Source organism: Oncorhynchus masou, chromosome 11 (assembly GCF_036934945.1).
Source record: "Oncorhynchus masou masou isolate Uvic2021 chromosome 11, UVic_Omas_1.1, whole genome shotgun sequence".
In the NCBI taxonomy this organism is placed as follows: Eukaryota; Metazoa; Chordata; class Actinopteri; order Salmoniformes; family Salmonidae; genus Oncorhynchus; species Oncorhynchus masou.
The window spans coordinates 41,114,556-41,129,651 of record NC_088222.1 but is presented as its reverse complement, the minus strand read 5'-3'; the positions used below and the strand labels follow the sequence as shown (position 1 = coordinate 41,129,651).

Below are 15,096 nucleotides of genomic sequence, written 5' to 3'. Positions count from 1 at the left end.
GCTGATAGCACAGGAATTTGAAACGTTGAAACGGAACTGATATATTTATTTATTACCGTCGTCGTCGTTTTTTTTGTCATGAAGATTTATGACAGGACATTTACAATATTAATGAGGGTGTTTGCCCAGGTAGGCTAGGGACCTCGGCAGAGAATGTCGGCAGTGAAAAGATTCCAGGTTCTCTTATTACTCCTGAACGGTTAAAACGCCAGGGGAGCAGGAGCGTCGACGAGACCACTACCGCTACTACAGAGGATAGATTCCTCAGAAGAGGAAGTGGTAGGAGGGGGTACACACATTGCCTTTAGTGATGTTTTTGTGGCTAGGCGGAGTGTAGGAAGAGCAACACCACAAGTGTTAGGGACATTTCTTGTCATCGCAGGCTCGTTTTAACTCACTGAGCCTCTATTTTGGATAACGAAGAGAAGACACTAGCAGGGTTGTGTTCTAGTGACTAAACGACCAAACTCACTGGGCTGGCTGTACTGTACTACTGTACTAGAACACATCTCTCTGTACTGTAACATTTGTCACTCCTGTACACTGGGAAAGTCCTTGTCCCTGACCTTGTGCAAACGTTCTCCATTCCCCATTTCTCTGAGGTGCTGTGGAACAGACGAGTGGGGCCGAGGACATCTCCTCTAGTCTCCGAGAAACAATAGGCCAATTCTGTGCTAGACATGCCGAGCATTATCCCTCTGTCCCATCTCCACCCCTCCCCTAATAAGAGCTCTCCCCTTCCCCGCTGTTCTCGTGGATGAAGGGCCCTCATTGCAGATGTTAGTAGTCTATTGTTGAGCGTGATGTAGTGTCTGCTCAAGAGGGGGAGAGTGGTGGGGATGCGAGCCAGCCAGACATAGACAGGCAAATGGAGGGGGAGGAAAGGGGAGGGATAAACATCCCCGCTGAGATGGCGTTACCTCATTCTCACCCCTCCACCCTCCCCTCCTCCCCTGCCTCCAGGCACCCAGACAATGTTTTACCATGCATATGTGCCTCCCCTCCCCACCACTCCCCTACTCTTCTCTTCTTCTCCTTATATCCACCAACTAACCCCTTCCACCATTACCATCAACAATGCTCCTGGTCCTCTGGGAAGAATCAATTAGAAAATAGAATGGAAGGAAGAAGCGGGACAAAGACGTCTGTAATGCAATACTAACAAATTAAGCACTTTGTAAATGGGGGGCTCCCCGCTCTCCCTCCCCTGCCGGACTCCTATTGAGCCAATCCAATTGTTTCATTATCTAGACTGGCAGTGGTAATGGGGAGAGCGGGACAGCTTTGGCTTCCTTAATGGAACGCTGCACACTAGTATAGAGCAAAATGTGGCAACAGTCCCAAAGTCTACCTTGACAGGGGTCTGGAAAACTACCCTGATGGCTCTACTAATGATGGTGCTGAACACAGGAGCTTCAGCACAGGAGCTTATCTTGTGGCTGCTTATCAACAAGTTAAATGGTCACAGCTCTCCTGGAATGTGATTTGAGAAGGATATAGGACACTGCTCTTTCCCTCCCATTAGGGAAATGTAAGTCATTTCAAGAAATGGTATGTGGTTATCATCCTTTCTGGATGTCCATCTTAAACAACTGCCACAGGGCGACCAATGGCCATCTGATGCTACAATCGTGCCATTCTGGTAGAAGCAATGATAATCTGATTATTATTGCCGCATAATGAATGCAAATGCTTTTGAGTTAGTTGATTATTCTGGAGTAAAGGCTTGCTGAATGATGACGCAAACTTTTTCGTTGTTTGCACATCTGCCCTCAGTTCTATGCCGATAATAACCACATGAATATGAAGTATTAGATTTAGTAAATACGCTCAGTTTCTACTCAAGTAAAATGTACTATGCTATTGCTTGAGGATCTATTATCTTTAAATGGAATCTATTGCCAATCCAGTTGGTGATTTCTTAGGACTGCAGCCAGAATAAATGGATTCCCAGTGGGAATGGAAATAAAGTATCAGATTTATCTATCCAGATAAACAATAACCTGGTTTATCATTGCCCTCCCATTTGAAGCATTGCAGGTCATGCATTCCACCAGGTTAGTGTGTCTTTCTAAACACAGGATAAACAGAGGAATTTATTGAGAATTCCTTTGTGTTTATGACCTAGCAAGAGATGCTTGATTTACAGTGGGGCAAAAAAGTATTTAGTCAGCCACCAATTGTGCAAGTTCTACCACTTAAAAAGATGAGAGGCCTGTAATTTATCAAATGTACACTTCAACTATGACAGACAAAATGAGAAAAACAAATCCAGAAAAACACATTGTAGGATTTTTTATGAATTTATTTGCAAATTATGGTGGAAAACAAGTATTTGGTCAATAACTAAAGTGTATCTCAATACTTTGTTATATACCCTTTGTTGGCAATGACAGAGGTCAATCGTTTTTTGTAAGTCTTCACAAGGTTTTCACACACCGTTGCTGGTATTTTGGCCCATTCCTCCATGCAGATCTCCTCTAGAGCAGTGATGTTTTGGGGCTGTTGCTGGGCAACACGGACTTTCAACTCCCTTCAAAGATTTTCTATGGGGTTGAGATCTGGAGATTGGCTAGGCCACTCCAGGACCTTGAAATGCTTCTTACGAAGCCATTCCTTTGTTGCCCATCAAAACAATAGGTAGGGTCCGGGTGGAAGTCTGTCCATGGTGGCGTCTGTCCATGGTGGCGGCTCCGGCTCCGGCGCGGGACGTGGAACCCACTCTATAAATGTCTTAGTCCCCCCTCCTCGCGTCCTAGGATAGTCTACCTTCGCCGCCGACCATGGCCTAGTAGTCCTCACCCAGAACCCCACTGGACTGAGGGTCAGCTCGGGACAGAGGGGCAGCTCGGGACAGAGGGGCAGCTCGGGACAGAGGGGCAGCTCGGGACAGAGGGGCAGCTCGGGACTGAGAGGAAGCCCAGCACTGAGAGGAAGCCCAGCACTGAGAGGAAGCCCAGCACTGAGAGGAAGCTCAGCCAGGTAGTTGGATCCGGCAGATCCTGGCTGGTTGACGGTTCTGGCTGACTGGCAGATCTGGAAGTCTGGTTGACTGGCAGATCTGGAAGTCTGGTTGACTGGCAGATCTGGAAGAGTCTGGTTGACTGGCAGATCTGGAAGAGTCTGGATGACTGGCGGATCTGGAAGAGTCTGGCTGACTGGCGGATCTGGAAGAGTCTGGCTGACTGGCGGATCTGGAAGAGTCTGGCTGACTGGCGGATCTGGAAGAGTCTGGCTGACTGGCGGATCTGGAAGAATCTGGCTGACTGGCAGATCTGGAAGAGTCTGGCTGACTGGCAGACCTGGAAGAGTCTGGCTGACTGGCAGACCTGGAAGAGTCTGGCTGACTGGCGGATCTGGAAGAGTCTGGCTGACTGGCGGATCTGGCAGAGTCTGGCTGACTGGCGGATCTGGAAGAGTCTGGCTGACTGGCGGATCTGGAAGAGTCTGGCTGACTTGCGGATCTCGAAGAGTCTGGCTGACTGGCGGATCTGGAAGAGTCTGGCTGACTGGCGGATCTGGAAGAGTCTGGCTGACTGGCGGATCTGGAAGAGTCTGGCTGACTGGCGGATCTGGAAGAGTCTGGCTGACTGGCGGATCTGGAAGAGTCTGGTTGACTGGCGGATCTGGAAGAGTCTGGCTGACTTGCAGATCTCAAAGAATTTGGCTGACTGGCGGATCTGGAAGAGCCTGGCTGACTGGCAGATCTGGAAGAGTCTGGCTGACTGGCAGATCTGGAAGAGTCTGGCTGACTGGCAGATCTGGCTGCTCCATGCTGACTGGCGGCTCTGGCTGTTCCATGTAGACTGACAGCTCTGGCGGCTTCTTGCAGACTGACAGCTCTGGCTGCTCCATGCAGACTGGCAGCTCCATGCAGACTGACATCTCCATGCAGACTGACAGCTCCTTGCAGACTGACAGCTCCGGCTGCGCTAAACAGGCGGGAGACTCCATCAGCGCTGGAGAGGAGAAAGGCTCCGATAGCGCTGAACAGGCGGGAGAAACAACAGTCTGGCTGACTGGCAGATCTGGAAGAGTCTGGCTGACTGGCGGATCTGGAAGAGTCTGGCTGACTGGCGGATCTGGAAGAGTCTGGCTGACTGGCGGATCTGGAAGAGTCTGGTTGACTGGCGGATCTGGAAGAGTCTGGCTGACTTGCGGATCTCGAAGAGTTTGGCTGACTGGCGGATCTGGAAGAGTCTGGCTGACTGGCAGATCTGGAAGAGTCTGGCTGACTGGCAGATCTGGAAGAGTCTGGCTGACTGGCAGATCTGGCTGCTCCATGCTGACTGGCGGCTCTGGCTGTTCCATGTAGACTGACAGCTCTGGCGGCTTCTTGCAGACTGACATCTCTGGCTGCTCCATGCAGACTGGCAGCTCCATGCAGACTGACAGCTCTGGCTGCTCCATGTAGACGGACAGCTCTAGCTGCTCCATGTAGACGGACAGCTCTAGCTGCTCCATGTAGACTGACAGCTCTGGCTGCTCCATGTAGACTGACAGCTCTGGCTGCTCCATGCAGACTGACAGCTCCATGCAGACTGACAGCTCCTTGCAGACTGACAGCTCCGGCTGCGCTAAACAGGCGGGAGACTCCATCAGCGCTGGAGAGGAGAAAGGCTCCGATAGCGCTGAACAGGCGGGAGGCTCCGGCAGCGCAGCAGAGGAGGAAGGCTCTGGCTGCGCTAAACAGACGGGAGACTCCAGCAGCGCAGGAGAGGAGGAAGGCTCTGGCTGCGCTGAACAGGCGAGGCGCACAGTAGGTCTGATGCGTGGTGCTGGCACTGGTGGTACTGGGCCGAGGACACGCACAGGAAGCCTGGTGCGGGGAGCTGCCACCGGAGGGCTGGGGTGTGGAGGTGGTACTGGGTAGACCGGACCGTGCAGGCGCACTGGAGCTCATGAGCACCGAGCCTGCCCAACTTTACCTGGTTCGATGCCCACTCTAGCCCGGCCGATACGAGGAGCTGGAATATACCGCACCGGGCTATGCACCCGCACTGGGGACACCGTGCGCACCACTGCATAACACGGTGCCTGCCCGGTCTCTCTAGCCCCCCGGTAAGCACAGGGAGTTTGCACAGGTCTCCTACCTGGCGTAGCCCTACTCCCTATGAGGCCCCCCCCCCAATAATTTTTTGGGGCTGACTCTCGGGCTTCCTCAGCAACCGTGTTCCCTCATATCGCCGGCTCCTCTCTCCGGCTGCCTCTGCTCTCCTAAGTGCCTCCACCTGTTCCCATGGGAGGCAATCTCTTCCAGCCAGTATCTCCTCCCAAGTGTAACAACCTTTGCCATCCAAAACGTCTTCCCATGTCCATTCCTCCTCCTTTCACTGCACCTGCCTGTTAACACACTGCTTGGTCCGTTTGTGGTGGGTGATTCTGTAACGGTTTTCTGTAGGCGAAGGAGAGTCGGACCAAAATGCAGCGTGTAGATTGCGATCCATGTTTAATCAAAAAACGTAAACACAAATCAATACATAATACTACAAACACAAGAACGTAATGAACGTAACGAAAACCGAAACAGCCTATACTTATGAAAACTAACACAGCGACAGGAACAAGGACACTAAGGACAATCACCCACGAAACACACAAAGAATATGGCTGCCTAAATATGGTTCCCAATCAGAGACAACGATAATCACCTGACTCTGATTAAGAACAGCTTCAGGCAGCCATAGACTAACGCTAGACATCCTACAAAACCCCAAGACAAAAACACACCACAATAAACCATGTCACACCCTGGCCTGACCGAATAAATGAAGAATAAACATAATATATTTCGACCAAGGCGTGACACCGTCATAGTTGAAGTGTACCTATGATTAAAATTACAGGCCTCTCTCATCTTATTAAGTGGGAGAACTTGCACAATTGGTGGCTGACTAAATACTTTTTTTGCCCCACTGTATGTATGGCACATTTTATACCAATACACAAATGCTGTTTATTTTTACTATTTCAAATTTTACATGTGGAAAAAAAAACTTACATCTGAACGGTTCTAGAAATTCTATACCTGTAGCAGAGAGTACCACCCGGACTAAACAAGCAGATCTGACATTTTCATCAGCCAGTCATGATGGATGGCCTTGAAAAGCATCACTCATGTCACTGCAACAGCATTTTGAAACCAGGACAGTCCAGATTTTCTTTGTTTTGCCATGGCTGTCTTGGAAGGTAAGTCAGTTTCAGGTCATAAATTAACGCCACTGTAAGGTGAATCCATTTCAGCCAGCCAGGGCCAGCATCCCCTGACGCCTGTGACCGGTCAAAATAAAGAGTGTATCTGTAAACTGTCAAATCCCCCTTTGATGGATGCAGAAGTGGGCCCACTACTGATGGATGCAGAAGTGGGCCCACTACTGATGGATGCAGAAGTGGGCCCACTACTGATGGATGCAGAAGTGGGCCCACTACTGATGGATGCAGAAGTGGGACCACTACTGATGGATGCAGAAGTGGGACCACTACTGATGGATGCAGAAGTGGGACCACTACTGATGGATGCAGAACAGAAGTGGGACCACTACTGATGAATGCAGAAGTGGGAACACAACTGATGGATGCAGAAGTGGGAACACAACTGATGGATGCAGAAGTGGGAACACAACTGATGGATGCAGAAGTGGGAACACAACTGATGGATGCAGAAGTGGGAACACAACTGATGAATGCAGAAGTGGGAACACAACTGATGAATGCAGAAGCGGGAACACAACTGAGAGGGACGAGTCTGCTTGCTCGCTCTCTTTCTCTCTCCGACACTTTTTCTCTCTGCCCCCCCCCGTTTGGGACGAGCAAGGCGTTTTGGCAGTCAACCATGACTATACTTCATGTTAATAAAAAGGACAGTTGAAAGCACAGTGAGAGCCATGCAGGAAAAGATTTGTCCAGATACCCTGTCGCCACCCCCTCCTTGCCTTGCTTCAGAGGGCATATGCCAGGCTCCCCGAGAAGACAATTAGGAATGATTAAGCTTTCTTATATTCAGAGTTCACTGGAAAGCTTCATACTTTGTGTTTGTCTATATCCCTGGAATCAATCAATACATGAATGATACTAGATACAGTTGGAGTCATTAAAACTCGTTTTTCAACCACTCCACCAAATTATTGTTAACTATAGTTTTGGCAAGTCGGTTAGGACATCTACTTTGTGCATGACAAGTACATTTTCCAACAATTGTTTACAGACAGATTATTTCACACAATTTGAGTCAATTGGAGGTGTGGCTGTGGATGTATTTCAAGGCCTATCTTCAAACTCAGTGCCTCTTTGCTTGACATCATGGGAAAATCCAAAGAAATCAGCCAAGACCTCAGAAGAAAAGATGGAGACCTCCACAAGTCTGGTTCCTCCCTGGGAGCATTTTCCAAATTCCTGAAGGTATCATGTTCATCTGTACAAACAATAGTACGCAAGTATAAACACCATGGGACCACACAGCCATTATACCGCTCAGGAAGGAGACGCGGTCTGTCTCCTAGAGATGAACGTACTTTGGTTTGAAAAGTGCAAATCAATCCCAGAACAACAGCAAATGACCTTTTGAAGAATCTGGAGGAAACAGGTACAAAAGTATCTATGTCCACAGTAAAAACGAGTCCTATATCGACATAACATGAAAGACCGCTCAGCAAGGAAGATGCCACTGCTCCAAAACCGCCATAAAAAAGGCAAAACTACAGGTGGCAACTGCAAATTGTCAGGAGCCGGTTACGAACCCGGGTCTCCGATGTGAGAAACAGTCACTTAGCAAACTGAGCCACGAATAGTCGGCAGAACCCAGAAGATGAGGCAGACACAGCAGTACTTGAGACGGTGTTTTAATAAAGTAAAAAGTTAAGTTCAGGCAAAAATATAAATCCACAACATCAAAAGTAATTCCAAGAGAACAAAGTTAATCCTCCAAGTCAAAAAGGTAAATCCACAAGGTGGTAGGCACAACAGAAAAAAAGATAATCAAAAATAAAGCTGCCCCTCAGTCCCGAGCTGACCCTCAGTACCACAGGAGAGTCCAACTGGAGCAACAAATGTTCACAGCATCACTGGGGCTGGGTGGTAACATTCAAACAAAGAGCAAAGAACTGAGGAAAACTAAGGGTTTAAATACAATCAAGGGAAAGGAGGCACAGGTGCAAATAATAACTGGGAACAAGGGAAAACAAAAGGGTCAAAAAGCACAATGGGGGCATCTAGTGACCAAAACCGGAACAACCCTGGCCAAATCCTGACACACATGGGGACAAAGATTATACTTTTTGGAGAAAGTGTCCTCTGGTCTGATGAAACAAAAATATAACTGTTTGGCCATAATGACCATCGTTATGTTTGGAGGATAAAGGGGGAGGCTTGCAAGCCAATGAACACCATCCCAGCCGTGAAGCACGGGGGTAGCAACATCATGTTGTGGGGGTGCTTTGCTGCAGGAGGGACTGGTGCACTTCACAAAATAGATGGCATCATGAGGCAGGAAAGTTATGTGGATATATTGAAGCAACATCTCAAGACAACAGTCAGGAAGTTAAAGCAAATGGTCGCAAATTGGCCTTCCAATTGGACAATGACCCTAAGCATACTTCCAAAGTTGTGGCAAATTGGCTTAAGGTCAACAAAGTCAAAGCCCTGACCTCAATCCTTTAGAAAATGTGTGGGTAGAACTGAAAAGACGTGTGCGAGCAAGGAGACCTACAAACTTGACTCAGTTACACCAGCTCTGCCAGGAGGAATGGGCAAAAATTCACCCAACTTATTGTGGGAAGCTTGTGGAAGGCTACCCGAAATGTTTGACCCAAGTTAAACAATTTGAAGACAATGCTACGAAATACTAATTGAGTATATGTAAACTTCTGACCCACTGGGAATGTGATGAAAGAAATAAAAGCTGAAATAAATCATTCTCTCTACTATTATTCTGACATTTCTCATTCTTCAACTAAAGTGGTGATCCTAACTGACCTAAGACAGTGAATCTTTACGATGATTAAATGTCAGGAATTGTGAAAAAATGTGTTTAAAGGTATTTGGCTAAGGTGTATGTAAACTTCCGACTTCAACTGTAACTGATCTCCAGGCAGCAAGTTTCTACAATAAGGATTAGTAAGTAGTACTGTTGCGCTGCACACTATTCTGCTCCAGTCTACTGTGTATCCGGCGTGGTAGGAGTCACCTGTCAATATGATTTTGAACTAGTTATGTTGTCATTGCACAAAGGCTCTGTAAACCTACTCAGTCCTTCCTTTGTGAAACACAAGGTAGCATGACTGATTCATGTTCAGATAAAGTAATCAGAGTCAGACATTCTGTAACCTTAAAGGTGGAGTCACCACCACTGTATATCCCACAGGTCTTCTCTTCCTCTCGAGGCCAATTCCCGAAACAGAGATCGTCTCAGCCCAATTAGTCTCCCTCCATCACATACAATAGGTCCCACATTGTTTTTGGTTAAACGGGCCCTGTAAAACCAGCCACACACATTTAATTGCAGCTTTATTGTGGTTAAAAAAGCTCGCCTTAGTTTCCCCTCGGTGTTGGGGGAGGTGTTGAGTGCTGGAAATGTATGTATACAAAACCCATCCATTAGATGGGCTGTAGCCTGCTTTCCTCCTCTCCTCCATTTGCTCTGACGACTGCACAAATTACCTCTGCCTGGCAATCACAATAGTCATCCAATAGTCTCACAATCAGTGTGTGTAGGGAAATTATCTTGAAGAAACACACCCTCCTTACCATGACAAGTTCAGAAGGCCTCCTTGTTATTTATTACGCTGCCATTATATGCCTCGATTCATGTTATTAGGGGTGTACTGTACTTAAAGTGGGTGAGAATATTCCATTTCCAACCCTATGACACTACAGCTCCATCAACATGAAAGGGTAAACTCTGCATTTTGTTTCATTACGAGTTACATTCCGTTAATTAACAGTTTGGCATCACCAAAATTAAATTCAATACATTCCTTGCCGAGGTAAGTCTGAAACACCCCTCATTTCAGGGGGCTTTGTAAGTGGAGGTTTCTGTGCAAAATCACAGCTAATATACTCCTCGTTCAAACAAGTTGTAAGGACGTGCCAGTAATTCATCGGACTGGTAAATCAGAGTCAGCCTTTCAACCTTGTAAGAAATCTTATTAACCTAAGTGCTACCTGACACCGTCCTTGTCACCATGCCCGCCCGGGTGCGTCGGCGAGTTAAAGAACCTCTCACTCTCGTCGAACCCTACCTTTCCTCCGCGCAACAGCCCAGCAGCGCTCCAAATCTGTAGCCTTTGAAATGTTTTATTACAATAGCCCTCTCATTTATACACTTCGCTTAGTCTGATAGCGTTCCAGAAAATACTGTTTCGGTGCGCTTGCCACCTCACCCGGCCTCTGTTACCAACGGATTCCGTTGACACGCTGAGTCGCAGTTGTTGAAAAAGCGACAAAAGAGATCATCTTTGTTTATGTCTGCTGAGTGTAAGATGAGCAAGGGTGTAGGATCATGTTGTAGCACAAAGGCTGGTGGGCAAAAGGTAGGATGAGTGACAGGTGTAATAATTCTTAGGTACTTTCTGTTCCTGTTTTGAGCTCTATAATGTCATTGTTCTGATATTTGACCTTTTGACTGTTACTTTGGTACATTTCAAAAAGCACATAAGATAAAAGGTCTTTCTTTAGTACTTAGAAGTGCTGCTTGGAAAATAAATAACATTGGATATGTTTTAACTATGCCAAAATGGACAAAATATCGCCCAGAATTGGTGAACTCAAAATGTCCTGCCACAACAGGATGGTGTGCGCAAAAAAATGATTAGTCTGGTGAAAAAAACTTCCCACCATTCTCTGTCAGCACTGCCCCCAATTGTTATTCAGCGAGCGTGTTCCCGGCTCTCTCAGCTGCAGAAAGTTACCATGGCAACCAGCACAGCCTCCTGTTGCTGATGTTGATCAAAATCTGTGTGCGCGAATGGTGAGGAGTTCTATCCTTTTACGGCCTAGCCCAAGCCGGAGGCCCATCGAAACCACTTTGATTGCCAATGACCTAAAACGATTGATGTCTCCAATAATCTCGGATTAGGATAAAAAGGATTGTGTAGAAAGAATTGTATCATTAACACTCGAAAGAAAGAGACAGATGTATATTTTTTTTAAGGACAAAAAAAGCTCGGATAAAACAGCGACAAGGCTAAAAAATAGCCTACACCTGAAAATCTCGCATGCATTTGCATGTGTGAGATGTTTTCGAGATGGTCTCTTGTAGAGCGCTCTGGTTATGTTCCCTAACCTGTCTGCTGCTAATTAAGACTCTCGCAAACAGAGCGTTTTTTTATGAGCTTTAATTTGTTGCGTCTGCACCTATTAGCCGGTGACAAATCGGAATATGTTTTGTCCAATGAGACTGGATTGGTCTGATTCATGCCATTAGAGGCCAATGAAACCTGAGCGCTGACACCGGGTCAGTGGAATTCAAACCAGACCTCTGGGTTTCAAACTCTAGCTGTGGCTCTCTCTCTCTTACCGTTGAATGGAGAGGCTACTTTTAATTCAGCCCATTTTCCTCCAATGCCCACTTGGTATGTTTTATCTGTCACCAGGACAGCTTCCTGCTGAGAGCTGAGTTTAAGGACAGGCATTCGGAGCATAAGCTTTCCAATAGAGCCATAGCCCGGGCCCTATAACCAATAGCAGATGGTTTATTTTTAAAGTGACAGACGTGGCAAGATTGACTCGAATATGGTGAACCACAGTCTATTCTGTTACTCCTTTAATGTAGACATCATGTACAGTGCAGTTGATTGTGTATTTCTAAGGGGTGGATGTAGTCACTCGGTACTATTTTTGAGGAATTTCCTCCGTTGAAATCCTTTTTGTTATAGAAAATAATTTGCTTGTTAAATTGTAGCCCCAAACTCCTGTCCTTAGGTACAATGTCTAAATGTAATAGCAGCATTACAATAATGAGAAGGTCTACCTAGTATTTATCTATTTGGCCTAGAGGTAAAAAGTTATTCTAAAATCAGAACCGACTGAACTCTGAAAGTTTATGGTTAAATTCAATAATTGAGCTGAACCCATCAGGGTGTTTCGAGGTCTCGTTAGGGTTTAGTGGGGGGACTATAAATGGTGGTGTCTGTGGTGGAATATGGCTCATAAGCTGCAGGCTAGCCCTCCCCGGCCTGGATCAATGGAAACAGGGCAGCACAAGCCCATTAATGGATTACCGCTAGCTACCTCACATCCTCCCATCTCTCCACTCACCCACTTTATTTATCTGCTCTGTCAGATCAATCAATAGCTACTGATTCCCAGTCAGAGGTGCAGCCGCCCCCCCTCCCGGCATTTATGAACACGCTGCTGAAATGAAATGAGTTTTTGGACTAGGCTAAATGAGCCGAGTTTTCAGTATCATACAGACTGGAGGCGCTTGACTTAATCTATTACGCAGCAAACAATGTGTTACTTATTAAGGTGCTATGAAGTACTAGTCAACTGCCATTTTCCTCTCAGGTTGCAGGAACTTCATAACCTTGGTTATGCCCTTTGAGGTTGCTTGAACCCCTTAACTTCTGCACTGCAGTGTCTCCTACACTCACATGGTAGAAGAGGGAGAGTTGAGTGATTCCCCTTTACCCCTGCATACCCTAAGAACTCCTCCACCCCTCATGTGTTTGAATAATGTCCCTCACTTAGCATGCGCCGCTGCAGTGGTGGGACACCTCAGTGTAGTGGTGTCAGTCCAGAGAGCAGGCACCTTACAAAACAGGCAACAAGCACCATCAACAACAACACGCCATGGGAGAGACTATACCAGGCAGCTTATGCGAGACCCATGCTGAATAATGTTTCTGCTTGCTTCTTCATCTCATCCTGTGTAGAGTCTAGTAGTCTATCTCCAGGGCCCCGCTTTGGCCTTCAGTCTGAAACTTTTCTGCTGAGTCATGACTAACTCTGTGCTGAGTCATGGATAAGACCAGGACAGCATTGTTACACTCCCATCTGCATAGATTAGATTTGTAGATATATGGACAATGACAAGTAAATAAGGTTTTGATTTTGCTGCCGGCCTCAACCCCCTTTATCGATCAGGCCCCTGTTTGCTGTGCTTTTACAGCTCTTTAAAAATGTTACCATACTACCATACTGTTACCATACGAAACAGGGATCACAAGTCAAGCAGAAAATGTGGAGTGGCCCAAAAATGCCACCTGTGTGGGGAGATTTTAACACTGGGCTGATAAGTGCCCTCAAGGTTAACTTTTGACCACTAATTGAAACAGCCAAACAGTATTTTTTTTTTTTTTTCCTCCCACATATCCGTTCACTGAGCAGTCTGTGTGTTATGTGTGTGTGTGTGTGTGTGTGTGTGTTGGAGACAAACTCTATTCCCATGCCCAAACCACATTGGTATGAAGGTCAAATAATCCTTTGGAAAAAAGCACTCCGCTTTTGAAAGACTGTTTTTAATTTAATTTTATCTCCCGCATTCCAACTCAAATGAAGATCAGAGTCACTACTGATCGTTAAAGTAGCCCAACTTCAGAACCTAATTTATTCCTCCCATCTAATGCATAGGAGATTAGGGCTGAGTCAGGGCACCTGAAACATCATGGAGAGCAATGGCAGGGACAGTTAATAGTGTTTGTGAACTTCTATTCCACTCACATCTGGCCCAGAAACAAACATGTGTGTAGTGTGTAGTAGAACCATGTTTTAGGGGGCTTTGTAGGTTCAAACTTCAGAGCGTCGGCTGCTCAAGCTTTTGAAGTTATGCCTGAAGAAATGTGAAAGCACAGGTACAGTAGCCAGGCAAAAGGAAACATACATCCCATACAATGCCTCACTGTTAATGTAGGACGACATAGCAAGCCAGTGTCACTTTGTCTCTCTCTCTCTCTCCCTCTCATTGTCTATATCACTGTCTCTCTTCCTGTCTCCCTCTTCTCTCCCTCCAAACAGTATTTCTACAAGAGACCCAGAAGCTCCCAAATGTTGTGCTCCAGATTTTATGCATCTCAGTTCAAATCATCCTTCTATCAATTTAGTGACGCAATCTTTTATTTATACGCCCCGGAGCTCTGACGGTAGATTGTGGCACTTTTTTAAGTAGAAGCCATGTTGCTTTTATGGAAAACGGTATCAAGAAAAATCATTCTTATCTTCAAGGACAGATCTTTTCAAATCTAGAACTGTTCCACTCATAGCACAGAGCATTTGACATTTTCTATTTGAGTTGCATTAAAAACAGTGATCGCCAACCGGTCGATCTCGATCAGTCTATCTTCAAGGCATTCCTAGTTGATCACTAAAAATGTCTGTTAGAAAAGCCGATGATGAAGCCCTTCGTGTCCTATTTTTGTCTTGCGCTGCTGGCGGTAGGTATTTGGTATTTTATTAGGATACCCATTAGCTGTTGCAAAAGCAGCAGCTACTCTTCCTGGGGTCCACACAAAACATGACATAACATTAATAGACAAGAGCAGCTCAAGGACAGAACTACATCACTTGATTCAGAAGCCCTGCATGCCGGGTAGGCAGTGTTCCCATTTTGAACCATTTCATTTGTCTGGAGGGACAAACTCCACTTACCCGGCGTACCAGGAGAGCTAAATCAAGTGCACCTACTGCGCTGGTCAATCGGATAGCTCAAATCACCAATCACTTTTGTCCATTTTGGCATATTTAGGCCTATATTTATCAGAGGTTAAAACATATCCAATGTTGTTTATTTTCCAAGCAGCACTTCTAAGTACTAAAGAAAGACCTTTTAACTTATGTGCTTTTTGCAATGTACCAAAGTAACAGACAAAAGGTCAAATACTGCTTCCATGACCCTACTGTAAAATGTTGTACTAGCCTATGTGAGACATCATAACTTTTAAAACCATCACCGTCAAAGAATACAGCAAAGAGCTGTTTATACGTTTTTATTCAGCACTGTCGACAATGTTTTTATTCAACACTTTTACAAAACATAAAACGTGCTTCTCCCTACCATTCACGCTACAACCAACACTGCAGCTTTCTGCAATGAATAAGTAGCCAAGTGTATCAATAGGCCTGCATTTTTATTATTAGCAGCTATTCGTGTAATATTTCACTTTG

The 15,096-nt window shown here is 46.1% G+C and overlaps 1 protein-coding gene across 1 annotated transcript in view; it reads left to right on the top strand.

Annotated features, from left to right (window-relative positions):
- The window catches only part of LOC135548714 (neural cell adhesion molecule 1-like), a 304,417-nt gene that overhangs the window by 94,916 nt on the left and 194,405 nt on the right, over nt 1-15,096 (top strand).